Raw genomic sequence first — 22,636 nt, forward strand, 5'->3', positions numbered from 1 at the left:
AAAAAAAAAATATATATATATATATACTTTCTTTGATGATCTAAAATGTCAGTTATATTATATATGAAATGTCTAGATACACATCATTTTGTTCTGGAGCTCTTCATTCAGTTATTCCATGCTACTGCCCTAATGACTAAGTCTTGACATCTGATAAGACAACTTTTGCCACCTTGTTCTTCTTTGGCTATTCTTGGCTTTTTGTTTGTTTGTTTGTTTGGGGGTGGTTCTGCGTTTTGTTTTTATTCTTGGCCTTTTTCATTTTCATGTAAATTTTATAATAAAATTCTTGCATCTCCTTTGTCATATTTACTTCTAAGAAGTTTTTTTTTTTTTTTTTTGAGATGGAGTTTCGCTCGTTACCCAGGCTGGAGTGCAATGGCGTGATCTCGGCTCACCGCAACCTCCATCTCCTGGGTTCAAGCAATTCTCCTGCCTCAGCCTCCTGAGTAGCTGGGACTACAGGCGTGCGCCACCATGCCCAACTAATTTTTGTGTTTTTAGTAAAGATGGGGTTTCATCATGTTGACCAGGATGGTCTCGATCTCTTGACCTCGTGATCCACCCGCCTCGGCCTCCCAAAGTGCTGGGATTATAGGCGTGAGCCACCACGCCTGGCCTCTAAGAACTTTATAGGTTTTCATGAGGTTGTAAATTATATTTTTTTATTTTTATTTTTAATGATGGCTGTTAAAGATACAATTTGTTTTTACTTACTGATTTTTATACCCAGCAACATTGCAAAAATCACTTATTAATTGTAATAATATTTCTATATTTTTTCTTAGATTGTCTATAAACATGGTCTTTTTTTGCTCTAAACACAGTTTTGTTTCTATTTATTTATTTATTTTGACACGGAGTTTCACTGTTATTGCCCAGGCTGGAGTGCAATGGCGTGATCTTTGCTCACTGCAACCTCTGCCTCCCAGGTTCAAGTGATTCTCCTGCCTCAGACTCCTGAGCAGCTGGGACTACAGGTGCCTGCCCATGCCCAGCTAATTTTTGTATTTTTAGTAGAGACGGGGTTTCACCTTCTTGACCAGGCTGTTCTTGAACTCCTGAACTCAAGTGATCCACCCGCCTCAGCCTCCCAAAGTGCTGGGATTACAGGCGTGAGCCACTGCACCCGCCTTCTTTTTTCTAATTCTTATAACTTTTATTTCTTCTTCTTCACTTACTGAACTCACTAGAACTTCTAGTACAATGTTGAACAAAGGTAGTAATACGGATCCCTTTGCATAATTCCTAATCTCAAAGGGGATTCTTCCATTTCACCCTTAAATAGAATGTTTTGTGTAGGTTTTGCAGATATCCTGCTACATATTTCTATTTTACTTTAGGCACAAAAGCAAATATTTATTAAAAATAGAAAAGAAATCATAGCACATTTTTAACAGATTTATTGAGGTATAATTTATAGGCCATAAAATGTTCCCATTATAAGAGTATATTTCAATGCACAGCACATTTTATATTTATTGTTAAAAGCTGAAAAATTTCTTCAACATCACAAAACCCATAAAAATAACATTTTAATTAGGTGCCGAACACACCTGCAATTTAGTATCACAATGCCAAGTGAAATTGGCACAGTGGGCAGTAGGAGTTTTCCTGGAAACCATTTCTACACTAAGGCAGCTATCCATCAGTTAACTAGATATAGAAGTGTCAGTGAACCACATAATGTATATTCTCCTAAATCCAAACTAACTATACAACCAACACAACAACCTTTTAGCTGTATTCCAGAAGTGCTCATGGCCACTCCAGTATCACTTGACCTGAGGGGAAGTGTGACAGAGGGAAGTTGGAGTGGTAAGAAACACTCCAGAAAATATTTTACACTTGTAAATTTTACAAAAACACTTGCCCGTGACCAAAACCACATCTTAAAAGAAAAACTAAAGCCTGTCCATGGAAGGGTGACCAGGACAATATAATGATTTGAAAGCATCCTATTTTAGGAGCATTTAAAGAGTGTAGGGAATTGGGCCTGGAAAGAGGTTTATCAGGGACATGAGTTTATCTACATTTTTTAAAAGAAAATTTAGATTGTTTTGTATGTGACCCAAGGAGTCAACCAAGGAATGGAGGCTCTAAAGTAACACTCTTTTGGTCAGGCATGGTGGCTCACACCTGTAATCCGACCACTTTGGGAGGCCAAGGTGGGCAGATCACCTGAGGTCAGGAGTTTGAAACCAGCCTGGCCAACATGGCAAGACCCCATCTCTACTGAAAATACAAAAATTAGCTGGGCATGGTGGTGCACGCCTCTAGTCCCAGCTACTCAGGAGACTGAGACACTTGAATCTCTTCAACCCAGGAGGTGGGGGTTGTGATAAGCCAAGGTCACGCCACTGCAATCCAGTCTGGGTTACAGAACAAGACACTGCATCAAAAAATAAAAATAAAATAACACATTTTTTGTCCAATATAAAGCAGAGTTTTCCAACACAGATGTTCAGAGAAGTAAAGAGGTAATGAGTTTCCTATTACTTGAGACTCTCAAGGAAAAAGGGATAACCCCTTGTCAGCTTTTTACAAAGGGAATACCAGCAGCACGTGGATGGTTAACTAAATGTCCTTTAAGTATACTCCAACATTGAGATCCTGTGATTCATAAAAGAATGATCTATAATCTGGATGACAATGTATGTATTACCTAAAGAATTATATATGTCATGCTGATTGGAATCTTGTGTCTGTGAGGTAAGGCCCCCATTCCCAATATCAGAGTACTAGGAAGTCCGTTGATAAGTTGGTAATCACAGAATCTGAGCTAAGATAGTCAGATGATATTAATGGAATGTTGCTGTTAAGCTGCAGCAGCAAGCTCAGTAGGCCTTTTTCTTTTTTTTTTTTTTATTGCATTTTAGGTTTTGAGGTACATGTGAAGAACTAGGCCTTTTTCAAAATAAGATTACACAAGCAAATTCAACTAACATATTCATGCCCCAAATCTGAAACCTCCCTCTCCTGGGCAATGCTGGATACACTAAAAACTTCTCACCATCAAGACATTTATTCAGCCAACAAACATGAAAAAAAGCTCATCATCGCTGGTCATTAGAGAAACGCAAATCAAAGCCACAATGAGATACCATCTCACGCCAGTTACAGTGGCGATCATTAAAAAGTCTGGAAACAACAGATGCTGGCGAGGATGTGAAGAAATACGAATGCTTTTATACTGTTGGTGGGAGTGTAAATTAGTTCAACCATTGTGGAAGAAAGTGTGGCAATTCCTCAAGGATCTAGAGCCAGAAATACCATTTGACCCAGCAATCCAGCAATCCCCTTACTGGGTATATATCGAAAGGATTATAATCATTCTACCATAAAGACACATGCACACATATGTTTATTGCAGCACTATTTACAATAGCAAAGACTTGGAGCCAAGCCAGATGTCCATCAATGATAGACCAGATAAAGAAATGTGGCACATATATACCACAGAATACTATGCAGCCATAAAAAGAACTGAGTTCATGTCCTTTGCAGGGACATGGATGAAGCTGAAAACCATCATTCTCAGCAAACTAACACAGGAACAGAAAACCAAACACCACATGTTCTCACTCATAAGTGGGAGTTGAACAATGAGAACACATGGACACAGGGAGGGGGGGACCATCGCACACCCCGGGGCCTGTTGGGAGTGGAGAGCAAGGGGAGGGAGAGCATTAGGACAAACACCTAATGCATGCAGGGCGTAAAACTTAGATGATGCAGCAAACCACCATGGCACATGTGTACCTATGTAACAAACCTGCACATTCAGCACATGTATCCCAGAACTTAAAGTAAAACAAAAATAAGTTAAGTAAATAAAACTTCTCACCATCAACTTTCCTTTTTTTGTAAATTCTCTAAGAATTGCTTTCTTTCTGTTGGCTCTAGACATTATAATAGTCCCCTCCACCCTGTATTGTTTCACTTATCTTAATGTTTGCATTTCCCAGGTTTATGGATTATATGGCATTGATTAAATTTGAGGTTGCTTCCTGGAGATCTCTAGGGAGTAGTTAAATGTCATCAGTAACTTATTCAGTCTCACCATAGACCGCAGCTTTTGGAAAGATTTCCTGTAGACGGTTGATCCCACCCATGGTAGGCGGATTCTTGCAAATTGTAAACACAAAGCCCTTCCGTGACTTGCATGTTCTGTCTTTTTCCTGATCACTTGTGTCTGTCCTCATTTGTCCCAAATTTGCCTTTATAGTTATGACTTTTATACTCCTCTTCCAGGAATTAATATGTAACAGAGAGTGTTGAATTACTTAACAGTTTTAAGCATGTGCTTAGGACATCAGAAAAAAAGTGTTTTAAAAATTCTTTTAAGAATTAATAAAAGATTTGATGGTTGGTATTTCAAAAACAAAAATTTAAGTAGTTAGGGGAGAAAATGGTAGTGTGTTTTACTTATTTTATTGTTTATAATTACTTTTAATTTGAATCCATAGGGGATGGTGTTGGGAGGACATTAGTTTCTTTTTAGATCTTAGAGCCTTTAGATTAAAACCTGGTCTTGATTACAGTGTCCAAAAATGAAACATCCCATAATAATAAGATGGACTGATACATGTGGAATTATTTGAAATCAATTCTTTTTACTATGTTGGAGCAGAACCAGACCTCGCTGAAGTAGCACCTCTTAAAGGCAACATGATATGATGGTGCTGGATTTGACCCCCAGCTCCCCATTCACTATTAATGTTGCCTTGGAAAAGTCTAACTTTGCTCAGCCTCAGTTTCTTCACCTGTAACTTAGCATACTGGTCCCTCATGGAGAAAGTGTCCAAATTGTAGCCTATATTGTCAGGCAGAAGGCAAAGTGGTGGTACGGAAGAGATGGTAGAGCAGTGTGGTGTAATGGTTAGAAACAGATTCCAGAGCCAGTCTACCTAGGTTTGAAGCCTGCCTCATTATCCATAAAATGGGTTGTTGTAGAATTAAATGAGTTAAAGAATGGAAAGCAATGAGAACACTGCCTGACGTATAAAAAAAACTCCACAGTTGCTTGCTACAATGATGATGGTGATCATAATGATGAGCCCTAAGAAAATATGAGCAGAGGACCTAAACTCAGTGGTACTTTATTTTGCCATTGAAAAGGGAAGCATAAACTATAAATCAGAGACCATTCTTATATAAACTGTAAGATTATTAAACTTTTGTTACTGCCTTATATCTGTTGGGTTTACCCTGTTTTCTCCAGGGTTTAGCAAACTTTAAATGAGCCTTTGTGCTTGGCTTCAGTAGTAGCAAGAAACTTAGAAGGTGCAGAGTTTGTGTCTCATTCTGCAGCTAGGCTTGGGGAGATAATTACCAAAAGGGGAAAACAGGCAGCTTCCTCATGGCCGCAAGGAAGAAAGAACACTGAGGTGGTCCTAGGCCTGGAAAAGGGCCTGGGGACTCAGTAATGGAAAGGTTTATGTAGTTCCCTGTTCTCGCTACTTCCCTCACAGCGCTGTGGTGTGCATCAAATGATCTGGTACGTTTAACAGTGATTTATAGGCTGATAAGTGTCATGGAGACATCACTAGAATAGCAGTGAGTACTTTCATGTTACATCTGCTACTTTGGAAATCTGCCATCGAAAGTGTATATGTGAGACTTATTCAGCTCAGAAACAATATTCAAGTCTTGCCTTTTCTTTAAGACTGATTAAGTTCTGCTTCCTCCAGGAAGCCTTCTCTGACCGCATCAGTCATCACACCACACTGTCTTCTAAATTTTTTTAGCATGACATAGCATGAGTTCCTCATCTTCTTACCTCTCTCATAGCCTGTGAAACCTACCATTGTTATTATTTACCCTTTTCTGAACAAGTCCTATCTTATCCAGATTGTCCCTTACGACAAAGCACAAAGCTCTCTATGCACAGTAGATGTTCAAGAAACATTTTTCTTTTTTTTTTTTTTTTTTTTTTTTTTGAGACGGAGTTTCGCTCTTGTTACCCAGGCTGGAGTGCAATGGTGCGATCTCGGCTCACCGCAACCTCCGTCTCCTGGGTTCAGGCAATTCTCCTGCCTCAGCCTCCTGAGTAGCTGGGATTACAGGCACGCGCCACCATGCCCAGCTAATTTTTTGTATTTTTAGTAGAGACGGGGTTTCACCGTGTTGACCAGGATGGTCTCGATCTCTTGACCTCGTGATCCACCCGCCTCGGCCTCCCAAAGTGCTGGGATTACAGGCGCGAGCCACCGCGCCCAGCCAAGAAACATTTTTCATGTGGTGGTGTGGAAGGCAGAATAATAGCCCCCTAAAGATGTCCACATCCTAAGCCCTGGAACCTGTGAATATGTTACTTTGCATGGCAAAGGGGAATAAAGGTGGAATTAAGATTCCTAATCAGCTGACTCCAAAGTAGGGAGATTACTGTGGATTATGTCGGTGGCCTAATGTAATCACAGGGATCCTTAAAAATGGAAGAGGGACACAGAAGTCAGTGACGAGATGTGAGAACATGACACAGTATTACTGACTTCGAAGATAAAGGAAGCCAGGAGCCAAGGAATGCGGGCTGGAACGTCTCCCCCAGAACCTCCAGAAAAGAATGCAGCCCTGTCAGCACCTTGATTTTAACCCAGTGAGACCCGATGCAGAATTGTGACATCCAGAACGATAAGATAATAAAAAATATGTGTTGCTTTAAGCCACCAAGTTTATAGTAATTTGTTATAGCAGCAATAGGAAAGTAATACAGATGGTAAAGAAAAGACTTTCCTGCAATCATATTTACTGGCTCTGAACTGACTACTCTGCCTGGGAAAGAAGATAGGCTAGGCACAGTGGCTCACACCTATAATCCCAGCATTTTGGGAGGCCAAGGTGGGCGGGTGACTTGAGCTCAGGAGTTCGAGACCAGCCTGGCCATCATGGTGAAACTCCATCTCTACTAAAAATACAAGAAATTAGCCAGGTACAGTGGAAGGCACCTGTAATCCCAGCTACCTGGAAGGCTGAGGCAGGAAAATTGCTTGAGCCCTGGAGGCAGAGGTTGCAGTGAGCTGAGATCACACCACTGCACTCCAGCCTGTGCCGCAAAGTAAGACTCTGTCTTAAAAAAAAAAAAAAAAAAAAAGATGATAAAGTCACAAGTTTTCAGAGCTAAAGGTTGACAATGTACAGTCCCTCCATCAACATAATGTGCTGTGGATAAATGAGTTAGAACTATTTTGCTTGCAAGTGAAGCAGTATATTAATGATTGGCCTTTAAAATAAGGAAATGCAACTGCTTTAAAAAAGCAAAAACCAACAAACCCTTTTCCTTTGTTGTATTAGGAGCACTTAACACATTCTTAGGGGAAAGGACCTCTCCCACAATAGAATGCAAGTATTTGTCCTCCCTTCCAGAGAGTACAAGATAAGACAATCTGAATTTTGAAGACTGAGCCCTCTTTGCAGTTAAGAAAAAGATTTTCATGGTTAAGACTTTGGACGCTGCTTTGAAGCTCTTCACCATGGGTCATCAAGGTCTCTCAGAAAAAAAAAAAAAAAAGAAAGAAAAGAAAAAGATAAATTGGTTGTTTCTCCTGCTTTGTAATTTCAACTCCTTTGGACATAACTATGAAATAACTGGTCATCTGACAGATTCATCGTTCCATTTCTAAAATAAGATAATGTTGCTTTCAATGAGACCAGAGCAGATGAGAGGCAGAGCAAAGAGTGTAAGCAGGTCAGGCTGGCAGTTACCTAGGTTGTATTTTTTTTTTCTGAGAAGTTAGAAATTCTATTCCTCCTCTGCAATCCACTAAAAAATAGCCTTTTCAATAGTGTGTTATAAGGCAGAAAAATTTTACCATTTGGAATTTTTCCTTTGAGAAAAGCCTTATTCCTGAAAGCCATAGTTAAATTCCATTGTTACCTTGTGGTGGTGGAGGGATGAGTGGGCTTGATCTTCTGTCCGATGGAGAAAGAGAAATAACACATCAACCCATGATCACCTGTTACTCATTATATTTTCACAGAGGTTAGGGTCCAGAGAGAAACGAACCTAAGAGAGGTAAACTTGAAGGTGAGGTAAAATCAGAAAGATTTGTAACAGGGGCATCTGACAAGAATCCATAGTTAGAATGGGCTACTGCAGCAGTGGACATTGAAAAACAGGGCATTTGGAGGTGGGCTGAGGCCAAAGTGGGTGCCTAAATGGGGAAGCTTGAAGACCCATTCGAACCATCCAACAATGCCCTCCCCTGACTTACTGAATCAGAATTTTCATTTTAGTAGGACCACCAGGTGGATTCATACCCATATTAAATTTGAGATGCATCGCCCTAAGGTGTCTGCAACCCACAAGGGCTTAAAAACTACTGACTTAAGAAGGTTTAGAAAAAGATTAAATAGAAAAAAGTTGGAACCTGATCTCAGAAAATTGTTCAATTAAATTCTTTCCTCTGTTCATTTAAAGATTTGTCTTTTAAGAAAGTTTTCAAATGTGTTTTTAAAATCAACTTTCCTCTCCTCCCTTGCTTAAATCTTCACAAACCACAAACAAGCTTACTTTCCTTATTGCAGGAAAAGCCTGAATTTACTTGGATAAACATCAAAGGTTCCTGTCAGAGTCCTCTTTTGATCATTAATAATATACAAAAGCAAACAAAATTTAAAAATCCCCAAGAGATTTTGTTTAGATATCAGTTTGTCTTAGTAATTGCCATAAGTCATACAAGAGCTGGGAGGCAGTCATACAAGAGCAGGAGGTCATTAGGTTCACCACCTTATTTGCAGGCAGGTCAGAACTCGAAGTGGACAATCCTTTTTTAAAAAAACCTCTGAGGAACAAAACATAGTCACTGCTCTGACTTAAAGCTCTTACATTTAGAAATCTGTTGGAAGTCAGCTTAGGCCGGGTGCAGTGGCTCATGCCTGTAATTTCAGCACCTTGGGAGGCTGAGGCGGGTGGATCTCCTGAGGTCAGGAGTTGGTGACCAGCCTGGCTAACATGGTGAAACCCCGCCTCTACTAAAAATACAAAAATTAGTCGCACGTGGTGGCGTGCACCTGTAGTCCCAGCCACTCAGGAGGCTGAGGCTGGAGAATTACTTGCACCTGGGAGGCGGAGGTTGCAGTGAGCTTAGATTGCACCACTACACTCCAGCCTGGGAGACAGAGTGAGGCTCCATCTCAAAAAAAAAAAAAAAAAAAAAGTCAGCTTACTTCTTTAGCTTTTTCTGAGCCAGTTAATATAATAGAAGGGATAACCCTTTTCTCTCTAACAGGTGGTCCAGCCAGGCCCATTAATGTGTGCCTATCCAGCCTGAAAAGAGCTAGCCAAGCTGGAGAGACAGCAGGTGATGAACATTCTTTGAGTAAAGTACAATGTGTCACCGTCTTGGAACTCACCTCTCTTCACTCTAATTTTTGATACCATTAAGTAATACGTACAAGAAGAGATAAAAAAGTTAACTATGGGAGAGAGGAGAAACATTATTTTACTGTTTTATAATTGTTCTCTTAGATCAGTGTAGTTTATTTCAAAGGGGGAAAATGAATGTCTTTAGGAGTTCGAAATAAGCTCTATTTTCTCACTAGAAACTTGACTCTACTGGATTTTTTAGAGACTCATTTGGAGAACAAAGTGAGTGTTCATTCAATGTTCATTCAACATTTATTAAATATTTACTTTTCAACAGGCGTTATGTTAGGAGCTAATGATACAGAAGTAAGATGAACAAGTTTCTTGTCCTCAAGAAACTTGTATTCTCGTGGGACAAACAGATAAAAACAACTAAAAATAAACATATTTCAGGTAGTAACTAGTGCTATGAAGAACACTGAAACAGGAAAGGGAGTAGGGAATGATGCGCGTGTGGTAGAGAGGCTACTTTAAATAGAGTGATCAGGGAAGGCCTTTTTGAGAAGATGGCATATGAAGATAAGATATGTATGCTGAGAAGGGAACAGCCAGGCTTCTTCAGGGTTCTAGACAGAAAGACTTACCATGTACAAAGGACCTGAAATGAAAATCAGCTTAGTGTGCTAGAGGAACAGCAAGAAAGCAAGAGTTATGAGTTGAATCGTGTCTCCCAAAAATTCATATGTTGAAGATATAACCTCTAGTGCCTTAGAATATGACCTTATTTGAAAATAGGGAACTGGCTGGGCGCGGAGGCTCATGCCTGTAATCCTAACACTATGGGAGGCCAAGGTGGGCTGATCACGTGAGGTCAGGAATTCGAGACCAGCCATGGCCAACATGGTGAAACCCCATCTCTACTAAAAATACAAAAATTAGCCGGGCGTGGTGGGGCACGCCTGTAGTTCCAGCTACTCGAGAGGCTGAAGAATGAGAATTGCTTGAACCTGGGAGGTGGAGGCTGCAGTGCGCCAAGATTGCACCACTGCACTCCAGCCTGGGTGACAGACCGAGACTCCATCTAAAAAATACAAAAAAAAAAAAAAAAGGAAGAAAGAAAATAGGTACCTTATAGATGCAATTAGGATGAGATCATACTGGAGTAGGGTAGGCTCCTAATCCAATATGACTGTGTTCTTATAAAAAGGGGGAAGGTTTTTTTACTTATTTATTTAAAAAAAATTTTTTAGAGACAGGGTCTTCCTATATCATCCAGACTGGTCTTGAACTCCTAGGTTCAAGCAATCTTCCTGCATCAGCCTCACAAGTAGCCATGACTACAGGTGTGAGGCACTGTGTCTGGCTAAAAAAAGGGGGAATGTTTCAATGCAGACATGCACATGGGGAGAACACCATGTAAAGATGAAAGCAGAGATCAGGGTGATGCTTCTATTAGCCAAGGAACACCAAAGATAGCCAGCAAACCACTAGAAGATAGGAGACAGGTGTGGAACAGATTCTTCCTCACAGCCCCCAAAAGAACAAACCCAGGCAGGTGCGGTGGCTCATACCTATAATCCCAGCAATTTGAGAGTCTGACGTGAGTGAATATTTTGAGCCCAGGAGTTTGGGATCAGCCTGGGCAACATGGTGAAACCCCATCTCTACAAAAAATACACAAATTAGCCAGGTGTAGTGGCGCATGCCTGTGGTCCCACTTACCTGGGAGGCTGAGGTGGGAGGATCACCTGATCCCAGGAGGTCGAGGCTGCAGTGAACCGTGATTGTGCCACTGCACTCCAGCCTGGGCGACAGAGTGAGACCCTGATGAGAAACAAACCCTGCCTCCAGAAGTATGAGGCAACACATTTCTGGTATTTAAACCACTCAATTTGTGATACATTGCTATGGCAATCCAGTATTGCTGGAGAGAAGTGAGAGTAGGTAGGGAGAGGTGAGTTCAGAGAGGTAGATAAAAGTCAGAATACCTAGGGCTTTGCAAATGGACCTAAACTCATTGTTTTTGGTAGAATTAGGAAGCCTCTGAAAATTAGAGGTAGGCAAGGGCCATAGGTCACCTCTTCTACAACCTCCTTACTAGGTCAAATATTATAATGAAGGTAATAGTCAGACTGAATTTTATGACACATACAGTTATTAGCAGTCAGGGACCAAAACAGTCATATGGTCTCTCCTTGTAAATTGGGTCAAGTATCAGTTGGTGCAAAAGTAATTGCGGTTTTTGCCATTAAAAGCAATGACAAAAACCGCAATTACTTTTGCATCAACCTATACATGCTCTCTGATCTTTAGGAAGTCCAGCAAGTTCTTTGCATAAAAAAAATCCACGTGAAGCAGATGGCCTAATATTATGGTAACAGGATCAACCTATCTTCTGGTCAGAACAGGAAAATCTTCTATTAAGTGATACTATTTTTTTAAATTGTACTTGTTTATTGCTGTGTTACAAATTACCACCAACGTGTAGTGGCTAAAAACAACATTTATTATCACTAGGGACATCTGAAAAACTGGCTTTATATAGGATCACACAAAGTCTGAGGCCTAGATGTCACTCCAGAACATGCTGAGCTGTTGGGCTGGCTGGACAGATTTTTATCTTTTATTCATGCAAGCACGGAGGTACATGGAAAAATTTCTAGCCAGTCCACATTTTTAACAGAATTCACTTCACCAATTAAATATTATTTCTTACATCCTCTGTGCTAATTAATGGACTCTCTGGTACAAGGTTTCCCCCCCTGAGGTTCTGTGAATATAATCCAGGGGGTCTTTTTGGACTCTGATGGGAAAAATTACATCTTTATTTTTATTCATTTCTAACTGAATATAGTCGACAAATCACGGTCTTATCAGTGTCTGCAACTTTCTCACCAATATATATAAAAGATATTTTCACATCACATTAAAGCTGTTGCCAATATCTCATGAAATCAGTTATGCTCATCACTATATAAAAATCGTGATGATTATAGACCTGCTCTAGATCTTGTTATTTGTTAGGTTAATAAAAAGGAACACACAATATTGTTAAAATGTCCATGCTACCCAAGGTAATCTACAGAGCTAATGCAATTCCTATCAAAATTCCAAGGACATTTTTCATAGAAATAATTTTTTAAAATACTAACATACACATGGAACCACAAAAGGTACAGAATAGCCAAAGCCATCCTGAGCAAAAAGAACAAAACTGGAGGAATTATGTTATCTGACTTCAAATTATACTATAGAGATATAGTAACCAAAACAGCATGGTAATGGCATAAAAACAGACATATAGACTAAGGAACAGAATAAGAGCCCAGAAGTAAATGTATACATTTATGGTCAATTGATCTTTAACGAAGGTACCAATGGGGAAATGGCAGTCTCTTCAATAAATGATGTTGGGGGCCAGGTGTGGTGGCTCATGCTGGTAATCCCAGCACTTTGGGAGGCTGAGGAAGGTGGATTACTTGAGCCCAGAAGTTTGAGACCAGCCTTGACAATATAGTGAGACCCTGTCTCTATTTATAAAAGAAGGAAAGGAAGGAAGGAAGGAAGGAAGGAAGGAAGGAAGGAAGGAAGGAACTAAGGAAGGAAGGAAGGAAGAAAGGAATGAAGGAAGGAAGGAAAGAGAAAAAAGAAAAGAATTTTAAAAATTAATGATGTTGGGAAAACTGGATATCCACATGTGGAAGAATGAAATTAGATCCCTTTCTTACACTATACTAAAAAAAAAAAGAAAAAAAAAACTCAAAATGAATTAAAGACTTAAACATAAGGCCTGAAACTGCAAAACTACTAGAAGAAAACATAATGTAAAAGCTTCTTGACATTGGTCTAGACAATAAATTTTTGGATATGACCTCGAAAGCATGAGCAAAAATAGACAAATAGAATTGCACTAAACTAAAATGCTTCTTCACAGCAAAGGAAATAATAAACAGAGACAATCTACAGACTGGGAGAAAATATTTGCAAACCATTTATCTGATAAGGGGTTAATATCCAAACTATGTAAGGAACTCAAACAACTCACTAGAAAGAAAACAATTAAAATAGTTTGAATGAATGAATAATACCTAGTATTTGATAGTACAACAGGGTGACTATAGTCAGTAATAATTTAATTGTACATTTTAAAATAACTAAATGGGTATATTTGGATTATTTGTAACACAAAGGTTTAATGCTTGAGGGGATGGATACCCCATTTTCTATGATGTGATTATTACACATTGAATGCCTGTATCAAAACATCTCAAGTGCCTCACAAATATATATATATATATATATATACCTACTGTGTACCCATGAATATTAAAAATAAATGTAAAAAAACAATTTAAAATGAGCAAAGGATCTGAATAAACATTTTCAAAAGATGACAAACAAGTGGCCAACAGGGATATAAAAAAATAATGTCCAACATCGCTAAACATCAGGGAAAGGAAAATCAAAACCACAATGAGATATCACCTCGTACTTGTTAGGATGGGTATTTTCAAAAAGAGGAAAGGTAGCAAGTGTTGGTGAGGGTGTAGAGACAGGGAACCCTTGCATACTGTTAGTGGGAATGTAAATTAGTATAGCCATTATGAAAAACAGTATAGTGGTTCCTCAAAAAATTAAAAACAGAATTACCATGTGATCTAGCAATCCCAATTCCAGGTATATATCCAAAGGAATTGAAATCAATACATTGAAGGCATACCTGCACTCTCACATTCATTGCAGCATTCTTCACATTAACCAAGATATGGAATCAACTAAGTGTCCACCAATGGATAAATGGATAAAGAAAATGTAGTATGCACACAGAACAGAACACTATTCAGCTTTAAAAAAAAAAATGTCCATGTTTCATTTGTGACAACATGGACACCAAGGATATTACACTAAGTGAAATAAGTCAGGCACAGAAAGACAAATACTGCATGGTCTCACTTATGTGTGGAATCTTAAAAGTTTGAACTAGTAAAAGCAGAGAGTAGAATGGTGATTACCAGGGACTGGGGTGGAAGAAATGGAAAGATGTTGGTTAAAGTGCACAAAGTTCCAGTGAGGATGAATCAGTCCTGGAGATCTATTGTACAGCATGGTGACTACAGTAAATAATAATGTACTATATACTTGAAAATTGCTAACAGAGTAGATCTTAAATGTTCTCACCACACAAAAATGATAAGTATGTCACTGTTGGTGGGGATGTAAATTAGTATAACCTCTAGAAAAAACAATATGGAGATATCTCCAAGAACTAAGAAGGGAACTACCATTCAATCTAGCTATCCCACTACTATATATCTATCCAAGAAAATGTGATACAGATACACCATGGAATACTATGTGGTCACAAAAAGACCAAAATAATGTCATTTGCAGCAACATGGATGCAGCTGAAGGCCATTATCCTAAGTGAACCAACACAAAGGTAGAATATCAAATATCACATATTCTCACTTATAGGTGGAAGCTAAACAAATGCCACACATGGACATAAACATGGGGAAAATAGACTCTGGGGACTCCAAAGGAGGGAGGGTGGGAGAGAAGGAAGGGGTAAAAAATTACCTACTAGGCACAATGTTCAATATTTGGGTGATATGTATACTAGAAGCCCAATCTCACCATTACACAGTTAATTCCCATGTAACAAACATGCACGTGTACTACCTGAATCTAAAATAAAATTTTTTAAAAATGTGAGATAATTATATGTAAATTAGTTTGACTTAGTCATTTCACAATACATACAAATATCAAAACATCATCCTGTACACTAAAAATATATACAATTTTGTCAATCATACCTTGATAAAGCTGAGGGTGAAGAAATACATGTTAATGTCATAGATTGTATCTTTAATATTTTGATAACGGCATATGAATGCATTTGTGGGTTTTTTTTTCAGCCTGTTGCCCAAGCTGAATTGCAGTGATGTAACCATAGCTCATTGCAGCCTCCACCACCAGGGCTCAAACGATGGCAGGGGAGTCCTCAGCCTCCCAAGTAGTTGGGACCACAGGTACACAGCACCACGACTGGCTAATTTTTAAATATTTTGTAGAGAAAGCAGGGAGGAGTGGGATGGGGTTGGGGGGTGGTCTTCCTATGTTGCCCAGGTTGGTCTCAAACTCCTGGACTCAAGCAATTCTGCCCCCTCAACCTCCCAAAGTGCTGTAATTACAGGCTTACACAATTGGTTTTAATTGTAATCCTATGTGTTTTATTTTGGGTATTAAAAGCATGACTCTGAAATGGGCTCACCAGTTAGACAAAGGGGATCATGGCAAAAATAAGGTATAAGAATTTCTGACTTAGTGCAGGTTCAGATAGGAAAAAGTGAACATCTTGGGGTATAATTACTTCTGGGAGGTGAACACCTGAGTAGGATCTTTCAAATATTAACTAATCACTCCTGAGTATGTATGCCTAATTAGAAGAATTCAGATATTAACTAACCACCCCCAGAGTGTGGATTAAAACTAATTAACAATGAATTATAAAAATTGCTTATCAGTGTGAATAAATATTACCTCTCCTCTATTTCAAAGTAGATTCTAAGTCCACCCCTTCTTCCTGCCTCCACTGCCCCCAACCTAGGCCAGTGTTTCAAAAGATCATTTTGTAGACTGATACAATATTTCATTAAGTAATTAATTCATGAATCCAAAATGTCATAGGTTGTAAAACTCATCATTCTTTTCTGCACCCAGAAAGAAAATTTGCTGTCAGGTAAATTATGACATATTATTAAAGGTAAAATTCATCCTAATTTCAGAGGTGATTAAAAGTGAAAAAGATATACGTTTTAGAATAAATAAAATAAGGTATATCACACAGCTGATACTGAAGTATTTTGAAGCAAATTATAAACAGTACATATTGCACCTACACAGTATAGCATGGTAAGGAGTTTGGATTTGATTTTCTTCACACTTAGGATAAGTCGACATCTCTGTTCTCAAACCTGCTGACCTGCCACAAGATGGCGAGAGCTCCAAGGAGATACAGCTAGAGGAAGCGAGTGGAAGTGAAGGCCCCCGCCACAGGTGAAAGATCAACAACAAAAAAAACAATGACGGGTTTGTCTTTCGGGGCTTCCACTGGGTCTATTTCAATATTGGTAATAATGAACAGAAAGCAAGCACTTTAGAGAAGCAGAAAGATGCACATTTGATGTTCCATTGTGCCTTGTATACACTGGGGTATACTCTCCAGACACAGGTTCATGGGCAAGATCACTTAGTGTAGGCAGCTGACAATGTAGACTCATTAGCAATCAGGCTGTCAGGGCTGTTTAACATGTTTCAGAACCTTCCTCAGCCACAGGCAGCCAGGCAAACTTGAGAAGGGGCTCATAACAAGACAAGGCTTGCTACAAAGGGTTGCTCCTTCCTGCTAGGCAACCCATTTGTTTTTAGCACAAGGTATGTAATAGGGAAAATAATAGGATGTGAGCTGTGGTACATTTCTGTGGGAGGAGTGGTGAACGAGGTGAAGTCTCTCCCAGGCTATAAAACTCAGTTACCAATTTGATCCACACTGGCTCTGCGGAAAGATGTAAAGAGGCCTGGATTCTCTCACACATTGCTGCTGGGAATGCAAAATGATATGGCCCCTATGGAGGAGAACTTGTCAATACACAGAACAATCTCACTTCCTGGAATCTATTCCAAAGACATACTGTAAAAAAATACAGAATGACATATGCCCGGTGCTATTTACTGGCATTATTTATAATATTAAAAGACTGAAAAAAATCCCAATATAACCACATAATGGAGTAATACACAGTTATAAAAAAGAATGAAGATAATCATCATACATTCACATGGAATGATCTCTTGATATATGAAGTGAAAAAAATCAAGGTAAAGAACATTTTTTTTCATGTATCATCTTTTGTGTTCAAAAAGGGAAATACACACATACATGTGTGGTTATACATATATTTACTTACATTTTTAACTAAGAAACATTAAAAGTATGAACCAAAATCTTACAAAACTGGGGGAAAGAGGGAACAGGACGAAGTAGTAGGAATGGAAGCTAAATTTCTCTGAATGTATCTTGTTATCTAGTTTCATCTTTGGAAGTATAATTAAAAATAAAATTAAGTGGCTAGGCACAGTGGTTTATGCCTGTAATCCCAGCATTTTGGGAGGCTAGGGCAGGAGAACTGCTTGAGCCCAGGGGTTTGAGGCAGCAGTGAGCCGTGATTGCACCACTGCACTCTAGCCTGGGAGTGACACACTATATCAAAAAAAAATTTTTTTAATTTTTAAATAATATTAACTCAAAAGGAAAATTAAAATCAACTAATGTACCTATGCAACAATCCTGCCAGATCTGCACATGTACCCCAGAACCTAAAGTACAATTAAAAAAAAAAAACTGAAGGCCGGGCGCGGTGGCTCAAGCCTGTAATCCCAGCACTTTGGGAGGCCGAGGCGGGTGGATCACGAGGTCAAGAGATCGAGACCATCCTGGTCAACATGGTGAAACCCCGTCTCTACTAAAACTACAAAACATTAGCTGGGCATGGTGGCACGTGCCTATAATCCCAGCTACTCAGGAGGCTGAGGCAGGAGAATTGCCTGAACCCAGGAGGCGGAGGTTGCGGTGAGCCGAGATCGCGCCATTGCACTCCAGCCTGGGTAACAAGAGCGAGACTCCGTCTCAAACAAAAAAAAAAAAAAAAACTGAAACAAATAAACTTCAGTGTATGTCAAGTTGGTGGCATAATCATACAAATAGAATACCTTTAAATTACTTTAAAACAATATTTTGACCATACATCCTTAATGATATATGACCTAAGGACAAAATGAACCACAAAGAAATCTTAAACTGCTTTGTATAGTCTTAATGTTAATAGTAATATTGGTAGTATTATGTTAAAATTATTATCGGTTTGTTTAGAATTAAGAAATAAGTATGAGGTTAATATACTTACAAACAAAGATTGTCAGGGCAAAAGATAAAAGACACAGGTGCAAGATTTAAAAAATTAGGTAAAACCCTGTACCATTAAATTTGAGTTGGAAATATCTTTATAAACTCATTATATTTTTCATGTCTAAAAATACCTTTTTCAGCTGAATGTTGTGGCTCACTTCTGTAATCCCAGCACTTTGGGAGGCTGAGGTAGGTGGACCACATGAGGTCAGGAGTTCGACTAGCCTGCCCAACACGGTGAAACCCTGTCTCTACCAAAAAATACAAAAATTAACCAAGTGTAGTGGCATGTGCCTGTAGTCCCAGCTACTCGGGAGGCTGAGGCAAGAGAATCGCTTGAACCCAGGAGATGGAGGTTGCAGTGAGCTGAGATCACAGTACTGCACTGCAGCCTGGGTGGCAGTGACAGAGCAAGACTGTCTCTGTAATCCCAGCACTTTGTGAGGCCAAGGCGGGTGGATCACGAGGCCAAGAGATCAAGAACATCCTGGCCAACATGGTGAAGCCCCATCTCTACTAAAAATATAAAAATTAGCTGGGTGTTGTGGTGCACGCCTGTAGTCCCAGCTATTCAGGAGGCTGAGGCAGAAGACTCACTTGAACCTAGGAGGTAGAGGGTGCAGTGGGCTGAGATCGCACCACTGTACTCCAGCCTGCAACAGAGCAAGACTCCAACTCAAAAATAAAAAAAAAAAAAGACTGTCTCAAAAAAAACCCACAAATATATATATCTATATATGCACATATATATGAATATGTGTGTGTATATATATATACATATATACATATATATGTTTTTCCTAGCTCTTTCCACTGAAAAGCCTAGAAGCAATAACAACTCAAGAGCAAAAAATACCTTTAGCACCCAGGCTTTGGTCTTTCAGTACCATTTCCCACTGAAAGGAGACAGAGTCCTTTGAAGAAATTGCTATCCAGGTTGGGGTCAGTAAATGTATGAGATGAGCCCAGGATATCTTGCAGCAGAAAGTAAGGAAGCTATCAAAGATTACTGGAATTCTGCCAAAAAAACAAGGAACCAACTTGGAGGGGATTCCACTGGCCAATGATAAGACAATTTGTGCATAAAAATAATGAAGGGACATCTGGTTTTGACTCAGGCATGTTAAGAGTGGCATTGTCATCCTTACAAAAAATTAAAAGCCAAGGTCACTAAAAATGGCAGTGTAGATAGTTCCAGGGTTCTGTCCTCCATAAAGGTAACTAAGAAGCTGTCAAACTGTCAGAAGCAACTTTCACAACACTCTGGAGTCTAGTCAACAATTTACACCAATGATGGGAAAGCTTAGTAAGGAAAGAAGCTGCTACGTTGTAATAACTGAAAACTTTGTCATTTCAAATTGCCTGTCTGCTATCCCTTACTCACCAGATCAGTGGCAGCTATGAAATGGCAGCCTACATTCTGGGTGCAAGTAGCTTTTGCTAGGGGAAACAACAGAGATCTATTCTCAAAGAATTATGGATGTGTATTTTGACCTGTTTGGTGGCTCCCGAAGGAAGGGTCCAAGGGCTTGCCTTCTTTTTTTTTTCAACTGGCTTGAAATGTTCCAAGGTCTGGGGCAGCTTACTTTGAGGATTTGCCAAAAGCATTTCAAGTCAAAGGTACTGATCACAGCAGCCTTGGCAAGAGATGGCAGTTGGGACAAGCAATAGACAGACTGAAAAGCATAGGAAGGAGGAGGCTGGGAAAGGAGATACCTAGGGGAATAAGGGATTTCAAAAGCTCTCACCTAAACCAAAAACACGAGAAGGCCATGCACATGCCCAGGGCTGAACACATGCTCCGTAAAGGTTGGAGAGAACCTTAAGCTTTCACTGGTGGCTAACCATCAGACTCCACACAAGCAGGACATGAAGCTTGAGGCACTGTTGCAAATATGTTGGCAAAGCATTGAAGGACTACCCCCCAAAGAAGAGCCAGTCGACAAGGCCTAGAAGAGCATTATCTTCTCTTCTCTCTCTCTTTTTTTTTTTTTTCCGACTCCTGGAACTAAGAAGAAAACTTCATCAAAACACTTGCTGACCACTAGGCTAATGGAACACAGACTTCATGGTCACATGTAGCAAAGAAATCAGACTTTAACAAGTAGTTTAGAAAAGTCACTGAACAAACAAGCAACAATGCACAACGAGCAGAAACAAAATCCTGCCATAGAGAAGAATCCGAGTTCCAGAATTCCAACATTTAATATTCAAAATATCCAGTTTGTAACAAAAAAATTATGAAGCATGCAAAGAAATAAGAAAGCATGGCCCATACATATACAAGAATAAAGAAATGAATGAAACTGCACAGGCAGTGGAATTACTAGCAAAAGATTTTAAATAAACTGTCTTCAGAGAATACTAAGAACAGGCCAGGCACGGTGGCTCTTGCCTGTAATCCCAGCAGTTTGGGAGGCCAAGGCAGGCGGATCACTTGAGGTTAGGAGTTCCAGACCAGCCTGGCCAATATGGTGAAACCTCATCTCTACTAAAAATACAAAAACTAGCTGGGCATGGTGGCTCGTGCCTCTAGTACCAGCTACTCAAGAGGCTGATGCAGGAGGATCCCTGGAGCCTGGGAGGCAGAGGATACAGTGAGCCGAGATCTTGCCACTGCACTCCAGCCTGGGTGTCAGAGTGAGACCTTGTCTCAAAAAAGAGAGAGAGAAATTGAGAAAGCCCATCCAACTTGAAAAGCAAAAAGTAAAATTATTCACAGATGACTTGATCTTATATATGGAAACTCCTAAAGAATCCACAAAAATAATTACAGCTAATAAACAAATTAAATAGTTACAGGTTACAAGATGAGCACAAAAATTCAGTTGTGTTTCTATGCATTAGAAGCAATGTAAAAGTAAAATTAAGAAAACAATTTCATTTCCGATAGCATCAAAAATAATAAATACATAGGAGTAAATTAAACCACGGAAGGGCAAGACTTGTACAATGCAAATTATAAAACATTGTGGAAAGAAATTAAAGAAGACCTAAATCAATTGAAAAATATCCCACGTTTATTAATTGGAAGATTTAATATTGTTTTAAGATGACAATACTACTCAAAGTGATGTGTAGATTCAATGCAACCCCTGTCAAAATCTTAGCCATCATTTTTGCAGAAATGGAAAAGATGATTGTAAATTTTAAATGGAATTTCAAAAGACTCTAAATAGCCAAAATAGTCTTGGAGAAGAAAAATAAAACTGAAGGATTTGGCCGGGCATGGTGGCTTACGCATGTAATCCCAGGATTTTGGGAGGCCAAGATGGGCGGATCACCTGAGGTCAGGAGTTTGAGACTAACCTGGCCCACATGGTGAAACCCCATTTCTACTAAAAATACAAAAATTTGCCAGGTGTGGCACACGCCTGTAATCCCAGCTACTTGGGAGGCTAAGCAGAAGACTCGTTTGAACACGGGAGATGGAGGTCGCAGTGAGCCGAGATCACACCACTGCACTCTAGCCTGGTCAACAGAGAGAGACTCCATCTCAAAACAAAAAAAAAGAAAAAACCCGAAAGACTTACACATTACAAAGCTAGAGTAATAAAACCAGTGTGGTGCTGGTGTAACTAAGGGTAGACATGGAGATCACTGGAATAGAATTGAGAGTCCAGAAATAAACCCATAGATCTATGGTCAAATGATTTATTTACTAAAGTGAAATTTATAGCAACAAAGAAGTATCAATTTAAAGTGTACAATTCCATTACATTTAGTACCTTCACAATGTTATGCAACATGCAGTTCAACCTAAAGGACCCCCTTTAGCATTTTTGTAGAGCAAGGCTATAGTCAATTGATTTTTGCCAAGGTTGCCAAGACTGTTCAATGAGTAAAAAATGGTCTACTCAACACATGTTACTAGAACAACTACACATCCACATGCAAAAGAATGAAGTTGGAACCCTTTCTCATATCACACAGAAAAATTAACTCAAAATGAATCAAAGATCTAAAAGTGAAAGCTAAAACCATAAAACTCTTAAGAGAGAACTCTTAGAAGGGGTAAATCTTCATGACCTTGGACTTGGTGAGCAAAAGCACAAGCAAAAAAAGAAAAAAAATGTAAAAATTGGACTTCATCAAAATAAAAAGCTTTAATGCCTCAAAGAAAGCCAAAAGACAACCTACTGGATTAGAAAAAATCTTTGCAAATCATATATCTGATAAGCTTCTAGCATCCAGAATATTTAAAAAACTCTTACAACTAAACAACAAAATGACAAAGAGCTCAGTTTTAAAAAATGGAAAAAAGACTTGAATAGACATTTTCCTAAGAAGATACACAAATGGGCCGGTCGCGGTGGCTCAAGTCTGTAATCCCAGCACTTTGGGAGGCCGAGGCGGGT

This window comes from Sapajus apella, unplaced genomic scaffold (assembly GCF_009761245.1).
Source record: "Sapajus apella isolate SASKATOON/1434 unplaced genomic scaffold, GSC_monkey_1.0 scaffold98, whole genome shotgun sequence".
In the NCBI taxonomy this organism is placed as follows: Eukaryota; Metazoa; Chordata; class Mammalia; order Primates; family Cebidae; genus Sapajus; species Sapajus apella.